Source organism: Colletes gigas, unplaced genomic scaffold (assembly GCF_013123115.1).
Source record: "Colletes gigas isolate AHSC1104 unplaced genomic scaffold, ASM1312311v1 Colletes_gigas_Sc00044, whole genome shotgun sequence".
Classification (NCBI taxonomy): domain Eukaryota; kingdom Metazoa; phylum Arthropoda; class Insecta; order Hymenoptera; family Colletidae; genus Colletes; species Colletes gigas.
In genome coordinates, this window is record NW_025106673.1 from 1,499,033 (window position 1) to 1,517,865 (window position 18,833).

The 18,833-nt window shown below is 37.5% G+C and overlaps 1 protein-coding gene across 10 annotated transcripts in view; it reads left to right on the forward strand.

The window, feature by feature from the left end:
- LOC122403096 (potassium voltage-gated channel subfamily H member 6) overlaps window positions 1-18,833 on the forward strand; it is a 295,338-nt gene that overhangs the window by 236,784 nt on the left and 39,721 nt on the right. The window lies entirely within an intron of this gene.

The window sequence follows — 18,833 nt, forward strand, 5'->3', positions numbered from 1 at the left end:
TTTAACATTAAGGAAATAGGTCAGATTTAACGATATTTGTGAGTTTTAGATGATAATATAATATTATTAATTGAATACTTGACCTTTGTTTCCAAACATAATTAGCGGCGATTGCATTTTCAGAGAATAGTGATTTCCATACTTATTAATAAGACGAAGAAATATAAGATTGTACAACTTTTAATCGAATTTGCCCTTTAATTTTGTTTATTTCTTAGGCTAAAGCTTAAAAATAAATTATTCTCATAAATCTTTTTATTTAATTTAACTGTGTCTGATAACTAGATCGGTAAATAGTTCATTTTGGGAATCCGATTACTGGGGCATTTTTTAATTAAAATAATTTGTTTACGTAAAAGAATGTTAGATTCATTTGCTTTAACTGATTACATATAGATATTAGATATCGCAGAAATGAATGTAAAAAGATCAATAATAAGATCGTCTACTTTAATTAATATCTTTAACATTTATTAACAACTACAATATGGATATGGAATTTTTTAAAATGCAAAACACAATTTGAGGGGGATTTCTAGTGTGAAGTACATTTTTTTTAGATTTTCCTGGGGAATTTTTTATGAACAAACTATAACACCTTTTGCAGTCAAGGTTTATTTCTATATGTATCAGTGACATTTAAAAATTTTATGGGTGAAATAAAATTAAAATTGGTAGACCTGTATGTTTTCAAACATAGTCATTTTTGAAGAAAGTTGTTTTACGATATCTATGATTCCGACCATTTTGTTTGTTTGAAATGAAAAAACCTGAAGAATTCTTAATTAGTATGAGTTTGGCTATAGTCGGTAGCAAAACAATAGAACAAAATTGATAATTAAAAAAATTACAACACTTTGAAGTTTGATTACCGATTTTAGTATTATTTTTTTTTTAATATTGGGGGCCTAAAGAAATATACAAAACAAAAATTTTGGATTCATTTTGAAATACATAATTTCGAAAAAAACACTTTTAAAATTTTGTATCCCTGTAAGAAAGACATTTTTTATTGGATTAATTCCGATTCTGATTTGGTGCAGGTATCAGTATTTGCAATAACGGCGTTATATTAAAGTTTAATGTGCACTAAATTAATATACAAAAAATTATCGAGATATTTTTTGGTATTTTTTTTTAAACTCAATTCAAAGTTTATAAACATTTAACACAAAAAATTTGTATCAATTATCAATATTGTAAAAAGATTGTTTAGCAGTTTGGAAGGTACTATAATACTGTACATAACTTGTAAAAATCAAATTAAAAACAGAAACTTTCGGTAAATGGCACATGTTTAAGAAAATGCACCGAAAATTGCAATTTTCTGTCATCATTTTCAACAAAAAATTGGTAAATTCAGTAAAAGTTATGGATAGTGTTAAAATCTACGTTCCTTTATTAACATTTTGAGATATAAGAATTTATAAAACATTTTGTCCATTGCTGGACACACTGTGCGTCGGAGGCGTAGTTTCCACTCCTAGTAAGAACTATTTGCTGGAACTCTTCTACTGAAACTGTTTTCAGTTGGTCGGTTACAATCTTTTGAAAGTTAATTACGTTTCCAAAGTGACAGATTTAAGGTGATTTTTTATATTTGGAAAGAGAAAAAAGTTACGTGGGCATAAATCTGGGGAGTATGAGGGCCGCGGAACCACAGGAATGCCCTTTTTCGCCAAAAACTCATTTTCAATCAATGCTGCTCGATATGTTGCTGCTCCATTTTCGTAACGCATTGCTAAAATGTACTCTGCTAAGAATCGCTGCCGAATAACTTGTATCATCTCAATCGAACTGAAATTTACAGTGGGTCACAAAATTATTCGCTGAATGAAATAATAAGATAACGAAGGTTTTTTTAAAGCTTTTTTGTTTGGATATACACAATTTACAGATCAATGTAACAAAATTGTAAAATAAAATTTAAAAGTTTTGATTTATAATTGCAGAAAAACGAGTTATAAAAAATCTTTTAAATCTGTTAAAATCTACGTTTCTTTATTAACATTTTGGGATATAAGAATTTATAAAACATAGACTTTAGTTTTCTGACTTTTGTCCATTGCTGGACACAACACTGTGCGTCGATGAGGTTGCCGCTGGCGTCGCGGCGTCGGACAATAAAGTCGTGCTCACATCTCGTCCCACCCCCGCGTGACATCTAGTTTCGGCTCGTGGATCGTCGGAGCAGATGTTTTCTGAAAGCATCTCGCGGCGTGCGGCGTTGCACGCAGAAACGGGCCTTCTCTGCTCTTTAGTTGAAACGCGCGTACGCGAGCGTGCGGCCGCGAGATCGACGCCGCGATGGTGGGAAAGCACCGCCGAAATTAGATCGTCTGGCTGGAATTGTCCTCGGTCCTCGTCGTTGTCGAGGGCTTCGGTGCACGATTCCGTGGCTTCCTGAACGTTCCACAAAATATTCCTTCGCGATGAAATCATCGTCCCCCTCCCGACGAGGAATCAAGTATCCGATCGTAATTGACTTTCTATCCGTGGCGTCGAGACGCCTAAATCTCGATGAAGCTCGGTAAGATCTTTCATCGAGCGTCGCCGTAATCCAATTCCTGATTCTTCACGGTCTTCTGGAGTCGAAAGATTCACTCTATCAAACGAGTTACCGTCTAAACCCGTGAGAATCTCCGTGGGATCATTCGTTGAGCATATTCTCCGAAAGTATTTCGACGAAGGGACCGGACCGTTTGCCGAGAAGAGGAAATTTCCCGAGCTATCCGACAGCAAAGATTTCATCGAAGCCGTTTTGTCCGGGTGTCTTTTGTCCGGGCGGATTCAATTCCTGGCGTGGAATCAATCGTCCCGACGCAAGAGGATGTTTCCATTGTGCTGGATTTCACAGGATCGATCGTTTTTCACTGTGCTTTTTTAACGACGCGTAACACACAGCTTGTCGACTCCGAGCTGACAAGAAGATCACACGTTGTACATCGCGATAAGGTTTCAGCCTAATTGGATTCGACTTTGAACGTACTGTGGAGATAAGCCGAAAGATTTTCTAGTATCGATGAACCGATCTCGTTGAAAACGAAAGGGAATCGGCGGGGAAGGTCAGCCAGAAAGCTTCGCTCCGCTGCTCAGATGCTAACCAGACACCGGAAGTGCTCGATGCCGGTAGCGATATTCGAAGGAAACATCAAAGAGAGAAATCGTACTGTCGGGTTACTTTCGCAAGCTCTAACGATGCTGCCGATTCGGTGTGACTCGTTTCTCCGCGAAATAATCGCGCGTTCGTGACAGTGGTACGAAAGGGGAAAGGTCGTAGCTGCCAGTGGGACAGTGTGCAAGAGTGTGGAACAGGTGGTTCCTTGAACGTTACTTATTTTCACTGTCGAGTTTGAAATACGTCGAGCACTCGAGCTGCTGGCGCCGTGAAGAGACGCTCTCTATTTCGTCTGAGAATGACTCTGGAATTTTTTATCAAAGTCTCAGCAACCATGATGCGCTCCTACTTCGCGAAAGGCAAGAAGCAGAAGTTCGGCTCGACCCTGTCGACGGTAATCGACGTTCGTATGTGTTACGCATTATCATTCCTCGACCCAGTCCTAACGACTCATTGGGACTGAGACGAAATTCATACCTTATCAACTAATGTGATGCATTTATAATATTTACAACTCACCAGAAATGAAAAAAACACCAATGCTTATATTCATATTAACGAGTATTTTACTAGATTCGGTCTACTTCTAATTTTTTCATATTACGAATTATAATTATGTTGATTCACATTTTAACTGCACACGTAACTGTTTCTCTTAACACGTTGACTGTGGTGGATCAAGACGATTTTCATATTAATGTCCCTGAGCCGTATACATATAGGTCAGGGTTATTTCGATGCAGGGATCCACGAACCACGTGAAATTTATGTTCTCCACCTTCATCGTTGGTGTTAGTATTTCTAAATTATTACGCGCATAGATACGGGATTTATTGGAGAAAGGAAATACAGAACGAAAGTATAGAGAAACATAATATTTTTGTTATTTGGAACACTGTTTTCGAAATATATACAAAAGACATAGTGTTCTCAAAATGAGATAGAATATTTATCTTCTGAGAGTCCTCTGTGAGACTTATCGCTCCTCTGGGCATGAAAGCAATATTTACTCATGCTTGTAGAGACAGTTAACGCGTTAATATTGGTTTCATGCTATGGATCTTTGTTTTATGAATCGAATCTAATTTCGGATCGGTATTATAGGTATTAACGAGTATGTCATTCGATTACATTCATCGCTGGTACCGTTTATCAACTCTCGAGGTCACTTTTGTTCCACAGTGGAATTATATGCGTGATTTTACAAACAAAATTATGTAATAGTACTTGTAATATACATAAAGTGGAAAGAAATATGGTACAAAATACAAATATTGTACAAACGTGTTTATAAAATTTAAGAAGATCGTTCAATAAATAAGGAGACGAGAAAGGTACCTAAATATGAAGTACGATATTTTCAGGCTCAAGACGATATCCTCTTGAAAAGTACACTTTCGAAAACCGACAAATTAATTCTCGGGCGCTTAAGAAACACGGTATAAATCATAAAATTTGTGTAAATATTTACAAGTTGGTTGTCCGGTTCAAAAGTGACCAGATGAATGAAGTTTCAATATCAGCTTCAAAATGACTCATTAATGAACTTATTGGAGGCGATAGGCAAAATCTTCTGTGACTTTTTAGAAAAATAATCTACAAAGATGTGTTTGAAAATAAAATGAAGTCTATGTTAGGTCCGAGACATTAGGAAATTACATTTGGGAGGATCTGCCACGTTCACATTATATCCCAAGTCTTGTCCCATCAGATTTCTTTTTAGTTGATCTATTCGTTACATAGGTCAAGTTTCACAGCAAAGTCATCTTTGCTGATGACTAACCGTTCAAGTATGAGGTTCGTACTATGTACCAATCCACAAACCTTCGAACTGTGTCTTGTTATGTGTATTAACTAAATTTTATCACCTAAAGACTGTATAATAGATGTCATATCTATTTTGTCAATATGTTTTCTGTGAATTCCTTCAAAAATCACTCAAATTTAAACGACAGGCTTTATCTTAAGGAGATACTGGAGAGTACTATGGACTACTAGGAGAAACCTAGTAGAAGGATAGGACAAGTATATAATTGCAGCAATTGATTATTTCGAAAAATAGTTAAGTCGTGAGAGTAAAAAATCGTTTATCTTTTTACTTATTAAATTACCCTCGTACATAAATTTCTCATTTATACAGGGTGTCCGGCCACCCCTGGGAAAAATTTTAATGGGAGATTCTAGAGGCCAACATAAGACGAAAATCAAGAATATCAATTTCTTGACTGACTGGCTTCATTAAAAAGTTATTACAAAATTAAATTAAAAAATTTCAAATCATTCTGAAAAAATTATTTTTGATTGAGAGGCACAATTACAATCATTTTTGGTGATTACCAAAATTACCCACTACCCTACTACCCTACCCACTTTCGAGAAAAAAATTCAGTACGGGCGGAACTTTGAACGTAAATAACTTTTTAACGAAGCCTCCATCAACAAATTAGTATTCTTGATTTTCGTCTTATTTTGGCATCGAGAATCTCCCATTAAAATTTGTCCCAGGGGTGGCCGTACACCCTATATACAGTCATTTTGCTTTATTCCATATTACATATACACGAATCTTTGATAATTCACACAATTCATGTTATGTTTATCGTCACTATCCATTTAATTAAATCTTCTTCGTAATTCAGTCAGTTACGATTGTTTTTGCCTTTCGCTTGTCAGAGTTTAAGTCCGAGCCAACCGAGAAAAGTGACCCAGTACTGACTAAGCGAGGGTCAAACTATATCCTCGATGTAAATCGAAGGGCCCAGACCCGTCAGAAGAATTTAATAATAGCTGGTCTATGATTTTTTTCGCCGAACGATACGATTCATTAACTTCTGCTTGAATTTCCTTGCCTTTGAACCCTTTCGCTCGCACAGAATTTAAACGACTTGCAATGTGTTTGGCGCAGTAAATCCTCATATTATGCAATTCCGTGTTCAATTCTCGAAACACGGCTCGTTACATTACCAGAGACGTAAATCAAAGCGTCGTGTCTGCGCGTATTCATGGGACCATTAATACATACGAGAACGCGTTTCGGGACGGATACGCGCGAACATACGCGACCCAGCCCAAAATACGTGGAGCATTAAATCGACCACGGTCACCCCGGGTGAATCCTGGGTCGAGGAGCTTTCATTAAACCGACCTGTTATTTACAAGGCAGGCCTGGCGACAGGGGATTCAACTATCACACTTTGACAGCGGTTTCCTTTTCACGGAGGCTGGATTATATCCGAATGCGAACGAGAGGTTTCTCGTTGACGTGACCTGATTTCGGAATCGCGCGTCCAACTGTCGATATGCCTGATGAACTCCTCGGATTTCTTCATCAGGCTGAGTTTCTATGCAAAGAATGAAAAATTTTAAAAGGCCGTTAGATTACAAAATTTATGAACGTGTAGCTGTCGTTAGCATCGAGCTGTCCGTTAAGAATGAAATGCAGTTTGTACGGCACGTTGGTTCGGTTTTAATAAATTCGAGAACGCTCGTTACAGATAAGAAATATAGTAGAAATTAGTTTCCACATCAAATAATTGGACGTCATCTTAGTGTATTCCAACGTTTTTTGTTAATCAAGAACGGCCCCGACTTTTGTAGTTACGTTCAATTATGTCCAGTGTTTCGTCTCGATTCCAAACATGGCACGTATGGTTTAGAATTTCAGAGAAGAAGCCCGAAAGGGATCGCCCATGCGCCCATATATTAACGGCAAAGAGGTCATTTCCGCGTGACTTCTGGGAATGAAGTTCCAAAGGAATGCGCCAACTGATCGCTTGCAAATGCTCTTGGCGATTCTTCGCAATGTACCTTTATTCTCTTATAAAGGAATATTGCGAACTGTCAGACACCGATTTTCATGGAACTTTGATCAAGTGTTCATTGGTTCGACCTAAAATTAATTTCCGGCTTTAAGGAAAAATAATCCCTATAGCAAAATCACCTAACACTCAGAAAACAAAATTCCTTCGTTATAGGTCGGAAAATATTGTAAGTAGAAGCTGAATAAATAATTGTCTTTATTTAATAAAGAAAACATTTTTAAAAATTTTATTCATTGTATCTTAAATCACATTAATATAATTCACACCTTAAATATTGAAATTAATGTGTATATTGATTTTTTAATGTGCATATAGGCGTGTGTAAATAGTGTTGAACAAATTATGAACAATTTATGCATTACATGTAAATTTATAAATTATTGTTTAAAATTGACAAGGTTAATTATCTGTGTATGGAGAGATTGTATACAAATTGATTAATCATCCTGTATATTTACCATTTTTATGAACTAATTCAATCTTTTACTTCGACGAAATTTATTTAAATTTTGTAATTTACACGTTTAAATTTAAATTAATACTGTTAAAAAGCTGATGCTTTTAACTACGAAGTCCGGATCGAGGAATAGGAATTTTATCGGGGAAGTGAATGGGACACAAATGGTTTTCTTTTCGTCGGCCTTTAAAACCGACCGTTTATTACCAAATGATAAAGTAAAAAAAAACAAAAAAGAAAAACCAAAGAACAATTATAATCAAAAAAAATAACGAGACTGAACAATAAGAAATTCATTGAACGAAAAAACGCTTCTGCCTCGTCCCTGCCTAGCTCTGTCGCCGAACTCGCTCGTTGAGGTAGGCCAGGATTCCTATGAACAGAAAAACACGACTATGTGTTAGACACACGTACACGGTATACGTATCTACGTCGCGCTGGTTTGCTCGCCCTCCTGGCTTCGTAATTCGAACGTACCGGAGCGGAGAATTGTAAACGTTCGTAAATTACGAATGATACAGTGGACTGTATTTGGGCTTGGAAAAGATTTAAACTTCTTTTCTTCGCCGATTCAGTGGTCGATTGCCCATTGGACGGGGATGCAAGTGGAGGTTGTAAGGCTCCTAATGCACTGTTCCCGTGAGTATGCACACTGAGTCTGTGCGTCGAGTCGCACTGCAGTGCACTAACACGACCGTCGATCCGCGGCTTCTTAACGTTCCAGCAGATGACTTATTTGGCCGAGAGTTACACTGCGAAGCCCGACAACACGTTGTTCACTGCACGAATGCACTACTCGATGTGATACGTTGCAGTATTTTGAACTACGCGGGGGCCTGACCCACGACTCCGTTACTTCTCCGCACTGGTGCTCCTCTAAACGTTACACCGGCGGGATCTGTAGAAGTAAGGAGGCGAAGACCGAAAATCAGACGTCCGAAATGGACGGCGACCTGACTACAGTGAGCCCACCTGAAGGTACACCACGTAGGTGCCTCCCTTTGGTGTCTCCTAAGCCGAAGGGCAATCACACAGAAGTGTGGACGGTAACCGCCGACTTCTATATGATTCAAACGTTTATACGTTGGAATCGACCGTTAAATTCCGCACAGGAGGGGTCGAACACCTTATCGGTGTATTCTCGAGCCCTCCAAAATCTGCAGTGAATTTAAATCAATTGCACTCGATCGAAATTTTTCTCGAAAGAGATTCAGGTGCACTTGCACGAATCGGGAGTCGAATCGTGTTTTCCAAGCAAGGTGGGAATGAATTTTCCGACCTTTTCGAGCAAGGCTCGCTACACCCTTTTAGCAATAGCAGTCTTTTTGGCTTTCTCGCACGAGGATCTTCCCTCTTAAATCGCGATTAACTTCTGATCGAATATGATCGGGAGCCGATGAGTCTCGTTCAGAAGTCGTCGTAAGACTGATACGGATTGACAGCCGAAGACGTCGCCGTGGTACTCTTACTGGTCGTTCCGTGGCGCTGTCTGAATTTCGGCCGTCTCTCCTTGTCACATTATCGGCGCACTACTCTCTCACGGTACTGACGTCACTAACACCGTTAGCACACTCGAATTGAAAGGTAATGAGCCGTTACCGATGACAGAAAAACTAATAATACACGCGTTTTTCAATCACCGTTCGCTATACAAATCTTATTAGAGATAATCTCTTGCTTATTGTACGTTAACAGGATTAACGGTAATTGCGGCCGAGGATAATCGCTCTGCATTATGCAATCTTTAAACAAATACGTATTATTCATTCTTGCAGTAATTGCACTTTGTTTTATAATTTTAGCACGTAGTTAGGTTCAGTAAACATCATTATCTATCTTATATTTACCATCCAAGATATCGTTATCTATTTCCTTAGTTTAATTTGCACACATAAATAATTTTTATCGTCCGATATATACTTGTTCGTTTCAAACATTTCAGATTAGAACGAGATAAACAAACAAACAAACAAAAGAAAAATATAGAACTAATACTAATAGATACTACTAATAGATTTAATCGAAAATATAACTGCGCACGATCGATACAATATTTAGAAATTTTTGAGCATTTTTATTATTAAGCCTATTTATCATCCTCATTTCTAGCAGACGTTAGGAAATACTGTTTGCTTTCCGTTATGTCTATAACTTATCAATTTATACAAACGTAATATGTTGATTCTTTTTTAAATAAGAAAATTATTAATATTGAAGTTTCTTAAATAATGTCAATGAATTCAACAATACAATTATTAACTTTTTTAAAAAACCAACTACATTGGATTTCATTATAATATAATTTTGTGTTTGCAAATCACGTTGAAGTCTAACAAATTACTTTTCGTTTATTGCCAAAATATTACGAAACGCGAAAATGAACGAACCTACCCTAAGATCGACGATACGAGCAAAAGGTTTACGAAAGGTTTTCCGTTTGATCTTCCGAGACTCCTCTAACGACAGAACGTTTTAATTAACGCGATGACCTTAGTTGCTCGAGCGAAACTGTTGCACTTTTTCCTTCTCCGGTTCGTTAAACGGTTCCGGGAAACCATTACGTCCGGCAGGAACTATTCGATGATTCCAGGTCACGGCGTGATTTAACTACCACCGTGTAGTCCTCTTCATCCTAGTGCTCGCATTAGATTACTTCATCTAGTAAGGGTGCAATCAGGATTTTGTCGAGAAAGTAATAAAAATGCTGTTATTCATTTCTAAATATAATATACAATTAAACGATTAAAACTTATTGAATGCTTGTGATTCTCACTTTTGTTGTGTATATTTGCATCGCTCCTCAGCCATTTATTTAGAAAAAAAATTTATTTGTGCCAATCCTTTTGAATCAGTCTATTAGTCAGCCTACGCGACTATTAATTGATCAGGGATTTCTCACCGCGCTCGTCATGATGTCAGCCGCCCTTGAGCTCTAATTACTAATTAAATTTTTGTGCTCGAATTGGAATCAGTTGATTTCATTCGGAGCCAGACGATCGTTCCGAGTCTGGAATTACTTTTTGACCAGGAGTTCCGGTGCAATTGGATTCTTGTTTTGCAAATATCTCTTTTGACGCGGTTTTAATTGATTAGGAGTTCTTGGGAGGCACCAGCCGAGGCATTAGATGCCGCATCCCGTGCTCTAATTAGCAATTAAACCTGAGTGCCAAGCCGCCTCGTTCGAAATGAAACTTCCAGGTTTTGTTCAATGAAGAGAGACCCTTTTACGGCTGGAATTAATTTTATCAGGATTTTCAGCCTCTTGTTCGGAAAGCAATTCAAAGAATTATAATAATAGACTAATAAACGAAAGAACCTAACTAAAGTAATTGTTCTGTCTTTGATCGAATAACGATTCTTCAATTTCTGAATTTACTTATATGCGTGTTTACTACGCAGATACTCAGCCCTTCGCTTAGAGGACTGGGGCAACAGACTGTACCTAAATATAGTGCTGATTCAAGATTAATCGATTTAGGGTCGGAATCAACTTGGACGGAGTATAACAAACATTCTACACCGTTCTCGACGATTATTATTCGCAGGCATTGTTGTTCTAAGAAAACTCTTCTCCATCGATCTATCTAATGCCTCCTTTTAAGATAACGAATGGACGAGTTTAGTCTCGTCCAACAAAATCTATAGAACAAAAGGCTCCTTCGACAGTTTTTGCTCATCAAAATCGTCTTATTCTCCGGTAGGAAATCCGTGATTCATCGGACATGTTCCCGATACACGTCGCAACACAGCCTTCTATAGCCCTCCGCCTACGTTTCCATTTCATCGGACGGCAAATCGATAGCAATACTTTAAAAAGCCACTTTTCCTCAACGAAACCGTATTGTTTGTGTTCCCTTGATGAAATCCATATACACGCCCCTCGTTATTTCCCTGGCTTAAACTCGTACCCCCGTATTAGTTTGTGCCTCGTTAGGAATAACGAACACTCTTGAACGCTTCAATGACGAAGGGTCATTGAAACGAGGCTGCCAGGTCGCGACCTCACGTCCTCGAACACACATATGTACAAGAACATGTTCTAAGTAACACGCCTGCTCACCTGGTGAGCGCAGGTGCATGAATAAAAGATAATCCATCCGGATTTACATTTTCCCAGGTCGTCCGTGACGAGCTAAGATTTTCCGTTTTTCTTCCTCCCTCCTACTCATACTCAGAATCGAAGATTCACAATAAGAAATTGACCGGAAGATCCTGTTCGCGACAGGAGTACGTTTCTGCGACTAACAAGGAGCTATTTTTAGTCATCCGCCTTCGATTGTTTTTTTATTTTGGCTCGCTTTCATATCTAGGGGATGAAACTCCCGCTTTAAATTCAAACGAGTACGAATGTTCTTATCATATTGTTATCTTAAAGAATATTATAAACCTGTGTTGAATAAAACTTGATATGAATTTAATTTACGTAGCACTTTACTGTATAAATTATATTCTTATAGTCGGTTACTCTTATCAGGGGTACTAGTCGTTTAGATATCTATGGAAGAGGCAAGAAATAAAATTCTCAAAAAATCTAAGAATTAGTTATAAATTATTTTGTGATGATCAATTATGAGTTTTATGACCTTCCATCCTCACAGAGGGATGAACCCACCTCTTAAAATTTATAGGGAAAGGTATAAAAATTCTTATTGCTAATTTGGAGAATATTATAATAATACTGTGTTGAATAAAATTTCTTTGTACAAATCGATTTCGTAAGAATTCTATGAATTTTTGTACACGTTTCTAGCTTCTTTCACGTGAATTTAAACAATTAAAGGTAGTTTACCCCCGAATGAGAATAACTGACGACAAGAAAGTACCTCTTCTTGTGAACTTCAAGGGATGGTTTCATCCCCTAAACATGAAAACATGCCAAAATAAAAGAGTACATATAAAATATTTTTCTAAAAACACCTTGTAAGATTTCCAGACTTTCATCGAGGTGAAAATATGTCGCGTGCTACACTTCCCGTTAACGATCGTTTGTTTATTGTTATCGAGTTACCATTAATCGAATTACTGGCTATGAGCATGTCGACTAGGTGGAAAATAGATTCTCAGGGAGTCCATGGGTGGTCGTTGGGTCAATGTTTCACACGATGAACACTCTCGGTTAGGGCAAATTTCAGGTATGTGCGAGAACCCGAAACTTTCCGGCGAGGAAGTTTTATTTGGGACCCTAAAGGTATCTCGATGCATAAATATATCGGTGTACTTGAGACTCGGTTCGAATTTCGATCGATACGGCCATGGGCTAAAATTTTCAAGCCCGTGAATGTTTTCGCGGTTGCGTGTTATTTAGTTGCCCCAAAATTTTCGCTGGCCCGATGTATTTATGCTTGGTGATATATAGAATCCATTCAAGATCAGGCTTAAGTTAGCAACTAACAGTAGCCACATGACTGAAAATGTTGTATCTGTTAACCTGTTACTTGGTCGTTTAGGAAAATCAATTAATTTATTGCTCAAATTCATATTATTCACTAAACTTGTTTATAATTTCCTTATTTAAAACCTTAAGAAAAATCATATATTTGGAAAAAACTGATACAATTAGAAATTTAATCTGTCCTTGCGGGATGGTATTGTTTAAAACTAGACAAGACTCTATTCGAATATTATTTATTAAACGTTGCATACATTTTCGTGAAGGATTAATTTTTACTATGTAATTTAAAAATTTTGGTATTTAATGTATGCGTTGAATTTATATCTTCACTTGCTTGTAATTCAATAGAGCTTTCAATATATTAAAGCAAAAAATATATGTTAATTTTCCATCGACTTTTTTTATGTGATAAAAAGGAATTTAAACAATGTTTGAAACATGCAGAAATATTTTTTTTTATTTCGTTTTTATTTGAAAATATTCTAAAATTTGAATATATGTTTTAGTTTTCTCTAAAATTTTAATTCAGATAGCAAGTAATGATGACATTTTTTCATGAGAAAAGAAAATTACTTTAATTTTTCTTTTTCTCTGGCATATACTTCGTTTTAGAACGATGTAGTAATAAACTTCTTCATAAAGTGTAGAATTTCGTACCCGTACACATATTCACGTTGACATACTTCTGGCAGAGAATATAAACATTAATAACCTCTGAACCGGAAGTGAACGACTTGGAACATCAAAAAGACATAACTCCGAGCCAAGATCTTTCGAATGGCACCTATCTTGTCTACTTTATATGTACTATAGCATGTACTGTAGCTATCATAAAATGTTTCTATATTTAGTCTTTGGTTCGTATACCAAATTTGACTTTGATATTTTATATATATTATAATTTAATCTTTACCAATATATAAAAAACTAGAGATTGTGATTTTGATTGTAATCAAAACCCACTTGACCGATTTAATTGAGGCTTTCATTGCTGTCTTTTTTATAACTTCTGAAATATCATAAGATATATTTCGTTACACTAGTATACATATAAGAAGACTAAACAATAAACAAAACTGTTTGAGTCGGTCAAAGAAGAAACACGCTCATTCTACTTAAAAGGCACACAATACTCTTCTTATGATTGCATGAACCTCAAATCCAATATTGCTATGTACAGGATACACTATCCTTTCGTTCAAACTGAATCTGACATTCATCATTTTAAGTTAAACATTCTTCACGAAACAGAACCTCGAGGGAACAAACACGATGGCATAGTTATCTATACTAACTTCGTACGAATATACGACTATATGTAGTTTCTAGTTCGCTTATCTCAAGCAACAGCTGGTACTTCAGCTAGTAATGCATAACATGTCATTAGTATATGTATAGATTTACTTACAGATTCAACAATTACTCATACTTAGTATGTAATCTACAGTCATATAGCGGTTTGTTTTTAAGAATAATTTTCGCAATTCATGGTATTTGCGTACGACTGAGTACGACTTGGATAACGTGTCTGTTCATAATTTGTTATTTCTACTTGTGTTGATGTTTTTAAGTGTTAAATATAACATTGTCTACTTTTTATTAAACGTATAATATTCCAACTAGTTGGAACCAGTTGAAACAAATAATACCAGAGTAACGTCAGTGAATAGAAACGTCCAACACAAGTAGAAATAACGAGTAATGGACAGACGCGTTAGGCGAGTCATACTGAATCGTGCACGTTGTTACATATCATTCGTGTATGGGACTGAAACGTTTGGTGACTTGGGCGTTGGCCCGAGCATCTAGCGTACAACCCTTTGAACGGGGTTGACTCATGCCGTATGTGAGCACCCGTCCCAATTTCCACTACCTTATATGGTAATGCCCCGCCACTGTACAGAGCATTTTCAACTATATAAGGGCCGCGTTCTCTCACTCTGGGAGCTCAGTTTTCTAAAACTCTCGACACAACGTTACTTTGACACTCGAGGCAAGATCGGGCTATAAGCCCCATCAAGCAACGTACCTACCTTAGCGGTTTTATTAGTGAGTGTCCATTAGACTAATCGAGAAGTAGCTCCCGCGAACGCGCCGCGTAAAAGCCGATATAGATCTTTCGCCGTCAAGGCAACTTAGCAATAGTACCAGTTTTGTAAATCTATCACTGTACTTGAGCATCGTTAAGAATATATTCAAGTAGTATTCCTCACTTGTATTATTCACTTAATTCAACCCTGAACCATATTAACTGTAAGGCTAGGGGTATCTCACGAACCCGGTACACCTTTACCGCTCGAGGTGTACCATTACGATAGAGCAAGATCCTAAAACATCCTAAAAACCTATGTACGTGGCTCCCAGGGTATAAAGCCCCTGGTTCGCCCACTCCTGCTAGCGGCTCCCAGGATATAGAGCCCCTGGTTCGTCCGTGAAACCTTACATTTTCCTTATAAATCTAACCCCGTGGCTCCCAGGGTATAGAGCCCCTGGTTCGTCCGGACCTCCTTTCTTTTTCCTAACCATACCCAAAACCACCGGTCTAGTATTGCCCTCGACCGAATCCAGGATCTCGCGCTCGTGCTCGTAACAACGTACTCGCATGAAAAAACTTTGTTTTATATTTCTCATTTGTTCTTTCGTGTTAAATGATCAAATCTTAGAATTAGAACACGCTTATAGTTGCAAACAAACTTATGTATTTAAAAATTGAATAAAATAAGACAGTACAATGTAAAAGAAACAGAAATTCAATTTGTATAAATAAGTCAAGGAAAGTCAACTTATATAAATTGAAAAATCAAAATCTTATAAATAATCGTATCATTCTCAATCACCATCTTCGGAAACAATTATTATTTGCATCATCAGTATCGTTATATAACAGTTCAATTTATTTCTAAACTAAGTTTGAAAAAAAATACATACAGATCAATTATTCTGAATCTATACATATAATGAAACCATAAAATTCGGGTCGTTTTAGAAAGAAAAAAAATCTGTCAATTTATGTATATGAAGTCGAATTGTAGAGATCAATTCTACTTATCTTCTGTTTATTCTCTGAGTTATTGAGGTTTCACAAAGAGAAACGAATAACATATATATATATATATATATATATTTACACATATATTTCGATTTACAGACACTCGACTACTATGGCCAGTAATTAATATAATCGAAAACCTGAGATAGCCAGCAGGGTGAAATATTAGTTACAACTAAATGTTGTAGAATCGTGCAAAGAAAATATTACAATTTTTAAAAGAAATAGAAATCTTGCACAACCCACCGATACAATGATTTAGTATAAATTTTAAGCCACTAGTATAAGTATTTCACTAAATAAGAGTTTATATTAGACAAAAAAGGTATTCCATAGAATTTTTAGACGTTCGTAAATTTCGTTTTCTAAAGAAATTGATAGAAAGCTTTAAATTTCAACTATGTCGTGGTAGCACTTCCAATAGTAATTCCTCGGTACAAGACATAATGGAGACTTTAAGACGTTGACAGATTTATTACACTCTAATAGCTATTATCGTTTTACCCGTTTGAGTGCTATCCCGTGTCAAAAAGTACCAAATATTGCCCCGATAGGTTCAACTAACGGTGCACTTGAATCCTACTAGCAACAAAGTTTTCGTTATATAATTATTTAAATCGATGTTCGTCAAAACATAACGTATGAGACCTCTGTGACATTTAGCACAAATTAAATTTGATCTCTTAATGCGATTAATGCTGTTGGTTTTATATTTTTCGACACGAATCAGAAGAGACGCTATTGCACTATGTGACACTATTCGACATGACTAAAGCACTTGAAAGATCATGTTGATATTCTTAAATATAACGTAATTTTTAATAACTTCCTATGGAAATTTGTGGACCCCCACATTGGCCCTTTGGGGTCCGTGGACTACATTGTGTTTAAAAAAGTGTTTATTGCTGAGCATAACAACTCTTTGAATTATTCACTGGAGTATTAAAGATATTCCACATTTTGTGTCAGTCGTGAGAATAGAAATTGCCATTGGGTCGGAAGGATTAAGAAGCACCGGGTTGGACGATATTAGGCGGGAAACGAAGACGGTACAAGATCATAGGCAATAAAAAGTCTCCCGGTGTCTAGAGCGACGAGAATATATCGTTCGCGGAGCAGATTCCCGATCGAGGATCCCGAACGGGTGATAAACAGACCGTTACTCCCGGTACCGGGTCGGAGGCGGCGATGTCCAAACAAACGCGCGGAATAAACCGCGAGCCGGCACGGAGAAAAATAAATGGAGCAGCGCCGTCAGCGCCATTGGACGGGCGGGAAGCGAGCCGAAATGGAAGAAGCATCGTCCGGCGGCGATTAGGTCCGATTAGAAAGGTGCCAAAGAATTCTGGGCGGCCTGTTATTGGTATAGGTGAGGTCGCGAAGACTGCCACTATTAAGGTAATAAGGCTAACCCTTCTAAGGTTGTATACTTAGAATGGTGGCGTAGGGTGTGACGACGACGGTTGCCCTAACACATACACGTAGTCTCTCGGTCTATTTCTCTCTCTCACTCGCTCCCTCGTCCTCCCCTTCGCCAATCGAACGCCGCCACCCTTCGCGGTCCGCATTGCATCAGTGTGAGGCTAGCACTCGACCAGGACTCTTCCGGTTCTTCCTCGGCGCGTTGTAAACAACCGACGTCGCGGCATTCGGGACAACGTTCGTCCAACGGATCGATGTCCCCGGCTCGTCGAGTCCTAGACGCCTCCGCTGGAATCGACGCTCGTTTCCTCGACGGGTTTTCGACCCACCGTTTCGCGCTTGATCAACTGGCCGGGAAAACGCGACTCACGATACGGGAAACTCGGTCTCCTTTGATCTCGAACGTACACACGTGCACGTCCGTCGACTGGTCCGTGGTTTCGCCGGTTGAAAGTCACTTGGGGCCGAGTGCACGTGTTCAGGCTGTGTGCCAATAAGAACCATAGTGCGTGACAACTGTTTACTTATGGTCGATTGGTGGCTGTGATTTAGTTGCAAAACCTCCATAAAGGCCGGATTAAATGGCAGAGAGTCCGATTAGTAGCTCGAAACGCTACTATGCCAGGCAGGTTAGCTGATGCTTGTTCGCCGAATAAGAGGATTCCTTTATTTGCCTCAGATATCATTTTTGCCTACAGGTGGGACGGTTCTCGAATCGGTTCATCGTCTCTAGTACAGACTTTGATTATTTATTTTCGTCCATTGTCGATGTACTTCTCAATTCTATATTAAATATATTAATTACCTTATTTACAAATTTTTTTCTGAGACCTTGTCCATTGGCTGACAAAAATTATTCTGGATAAAATTACTTTGAACGTCGGGATTATAAAAGGATCCAACTAATAATAGCTTCTTTTTGAATGACTTCCAATGTAGAAACAGATTAAAATTACATATAAATAACATATGCATTGCGATTGACAGAGATTCTTCTTTTGTGTAACAAAGAGAAACGAAACAGTACGAAGTGACAGCAAGGAACGTGCATATTTTGTTCGTTTTTCGCCGCGTTTGCACTCGATGAAAGGCCTAGAATTTGCAAATATGAAACAAAAGGAGGGTATTTCTGATATTGTTTATTCCCTTATTCCACGAAGAGGAAACTGAATATACACCGTATCGAGTGAAACGATGCGTGAAATATTTTCCTTTTTATTCACGTTGGCACATGATAAACGTGAAATCGTGTTACTTCGGCCTCTGTTTGTATCAAATGTTGAAACAAATAATTGATAGAAGCTTCTTCGTTCTTTATTGTAACATTCGGTAAAAGTATTTCTACCATAAAAACAATTCTGCGTGCAATTCAAGGAAAACATTGGTAAATTAAGAAGAAACAAATTCAAAAAATATTGTAACGTCGCTATTCGTGTGGTTTTTTGGCTCAAGTCCAACGTATTGTAAAATAACTTAAACGCGAAATCGAAATCTCCGGATTCTTCATTTGTTTAATATTTTTACGAGAAGCTTCTCAGTGTCCTATAAAAATTGCATAGCAAAAGTTTCACTTA